At 44.5% G+C, this 3280-nt stretch overlaps 1 pseudogene; it reads left to right on the top strand.

The window, feature by feature from the left end:
• The first annotated feature begins 1485 nt into the window (after positions 1–1485).
• LOC103350282 (ATP-binding cassette sub-family E member 1 pseudogene) lies at positions 1486–3017 on the top strand (annotated as a pseudogene).
• The last annotated feature ends 263 nt before the right edge of the window (positions 3018–3280 follow it).

The following is a 3280-nucleotide window of genomic DNA, read 5'->3' as shown; positions in this document are numbered from 1 at the left end:
TGGGGTTCCTGGAACCCAGTAATCTGGTATCTGCCACATAACCGCCTCAAAATGTCTCTAAATCTCTCCCTTTTGGGATCCATTCTCAGTACTATCCCTTAATCTGATTTGGCATGATGGCCCCTGGCTATTTTAATGTTAATTTGGCTAAGCCTGTCAGCCCCCCTTCTGAAAGAACAGAATCAGAGCCTGCAGATCTACTTGGACTAAACTAAAGTGCTCTTTCTACTTGGAAAGGTGTGGCTGATAGCAAAGTCTATCAGGTGGTTCCCTGTCCCAGACCTATGCCTAGAGGGAAGAGGGGAGGGCCAAGAGTAAAACAGGAGTGCAGCAGGGAGGGGTAGCCAGCTCCCTGTCCTGGAGCCAACTGGGCCCTGGTCAGACACAAGAAGGAGGGAGGGCACATGCATCCCATTGCCTTTACTATCACACCATTCAACACGCAGAGTAAGCCAAACCTGACATTAAAACCCACTGGGAGGCCAGTGTCATGGCTCAATAGGCTAATCCTCCGCCTAGCGATGCCAGCACACTGGGTTCTAGTCCCGGTTGGGGTGCCGGATTCTGTCCCGGTTGCCCCTCTTCCAGGCCAGCTCTCTGCTGTGGCCCGGGGCGGGGGGGGCAGTGGAGGATGGCCCAAGTGCTTGGGCCCTGCACCCCATGGGAGACCAGGATAAGCACCTGGCTCCTGCCTTCAGACCAGCGCAGTGTGCTGGCCCCAGTGCACCGGCCACGGTGGCCATTGGAGGGTGAACCAACGGCAAAGGAAGACCTTTCTCTCTCTGTCTCTCTCTCTCTCACTATCCACTCTGCCTGTAAAAAAAAAAAAAAAAAAAAAAAAAAAAAAAAAAAAAAAAAAACACTGGGAATGAGGTCAACTCTGAAGCTGAGTCCCATTAACAGCACTTAAAGAACCAGACCCTTGGGTAAGCACAATACAAGCTAACAAATCCTTTATACTGCAACAAAGAAGTTTGAACCACCTAGTCTAATTAAAATGGCCACCAAGGTGAGATCTTAATCCATACAACTCAAATATTTCAACCAAAGCCAGATCCAATCAGGGCTACTGCAATCACTCAGTCAATTAAAACAGATAGTTAACTTCAGCTCCTTTTCAGATTCAGTCCTTGGGCAATCAAAGCTTAGCAACAGTAATAGACAGTGCACAAAAAACTTTTCAAGACGCACCATAGCTACCATAAGCTGCAAAGATGGAAAGACATTTGCCAGGTTGGAAAGGGTTATAAGATCAAGGCTTTTCCCTTTCTTAAGTGTAGACCTGTGGAATTTCCCTCTCCCCTCCTGGAAGCCAGTGGGATAGGACTGGAGACGAGGAGAAACAAAGAGGGGAGGAGACAGGGAGGAGGAAGGGGGAAAGTGACAGAGGACAAGATGTGAGCCAGTGCTCTCATCTTCCATCAGAAATCTCCGGCTGTGCCTGCAAGGCACCTCAACTGGAGGAGAGCACAGAGAAAGGCCCTGATGTCTGGGGCTGAGTGGGTGTTCAAAATCTCCTATTGCTTTAAGGCTGCTATTACTATACGATCTTTAATAAACCCAGATAGGTACATCACTGTTGTGGAGCATGATCTAAGTGTATTAGACTATCTCTCTGACTCCTCATGCTGTTTGTATGGTGTGCCAAGTGCTTATGGTGTTGTAACTATGCCTTGTAGTGTTAGAGAAGGCATAAACACTTTCTTGGATGGCTATGTTCCAACAGAAAACTTGAGATTCAGAGATGCATCGCTTGTTTTTAAAGTGGCTGAGACAGCAAATGAAGAAGTTAAAAAGATGTGTATGTATAACTACCCAGGGATGAAGAAAAAGATGGGAGAGTTTGAGCTAGCAATTGTAGCTGGAGAGTTTACGGATTCTGAAATTATGGGGATGCTTCGGGAAAATGGTACAGGCAAAACGACATTCATCAGAATGCTTGCTGGAAGGCTTAAACCTAATGAAGGAGGAGAAGTGCCAGTTCTAAATGTCAGTTATAAGCCACAAAAGATCAGTCCCAAATCAACTGGAAGTGTTCGCCAGTTATTACATGAAAAGATAAGCGATGCTTACACTCATCCACAGTTTGTGACTGATGTAATGAAGCCTCTGCAGATTGAAAACATCACTGATCAAGAGGTACAAACATTATCTGGAGGAGAACTACAGCGAGTAGCTTTAGCTCTTTGCTTGGGCAAACCTGCTGATGTCTATTTAATTGATGAGCCATCTGCATATTTGGATTCTGAGCAAAGATTGATGGCAGCTGGAGTTGTCAAACGTTTCATACTCCATACGAAGAAGACGGCCTTTGTTGTGGAACATGACTTCATCATGGCCACCTATCTAGCAGATCGAGTCACTGTTTTTGATGGTGTCCCATCTAAGAACACTGTTGCAAATAGTCCTCAAACCCTTTTGGCCGGCATGAATAAATGTTTGTCTCAGCTTGAAATTACATTCAGAAGAGATCCAAACAACTATAGACCACGAATAAACAAACTCAACTCAATTAAGGATGTAGAACAGAAGAAGAGTGGAAACTACTTTTTCTTGGATGATTAGACTGAATCTGAGGAAATCAATAAGCCATTTACTAAAAGAAACATTGACTGGGATTTTTGTCATATAAAACTTTAATCAGGTTTTATGCCCCACATACTCTGGAACTTGAAGTATAATCAATGTACATCAAAAGCCAGTTGTGTTGTAAATTGTAGTCTGAACACAGAAAATGCCACTTTCCTGGAAAAGTTCATAAGGCACTTTTGTGCATATTCTAAAATGAAGACATTTCAAGCTACACAAATTACCTCCAGGTTTTCATGATGTGTGGGAAGATGCTCAATAGTGTAATGCATACATGTACCAAATGCTGACCTGTGTGCCCCCTCTAGAAAAATCTTGAAGTTACTTTCTGTGCTTACCTGCTTTGCCAAGTATGCCAGTATAAGGAAATTTATTTTATAAGCTGGTCAAAGACCCCATTGATGATATTTGATAAATAAACATGAGGATTATAAAAAAAAATCTCCTATCGCTCATTATTGCCCACTACTTAGTTGTACGAGTTTACCTGGAGAGCCAATATTAGCCTCGACCGAAGTCAAGCCCTGCTCACATAGCAGTAGGCAGCATGACCTAGTGTCACTTCAAGAGAGAGGCAAGGTCCTTGGGTCGCAGTCTGACCACTGCCAAAGTGAGCTCGGGGGGTCTCCAGGCTCTCAGCCAACTGCCCTTCCTAGTTGCCCTCCTGTTCCTTACAATCCCTCTGGAGTTT

Source organism: Oryctolagus cuniculus, chromosome 7 (genome assembly GCF_964237555.1).
Source record: "Oryctolagus cuniculus chromosome 7, mOryCun1.1, whole genome shotgun sequence".
Classification (NCBI taxonomy): domain Eukaryota; kingdom Metazoa; phylum Chordata; class Mammalia; order Lagomorpha; family Leporidae; genus Oryctolagus; species Oryctolagus cuniculus.
This window is presented reverse-complemented; position numbering and strand designations above follow the sequence as displayed.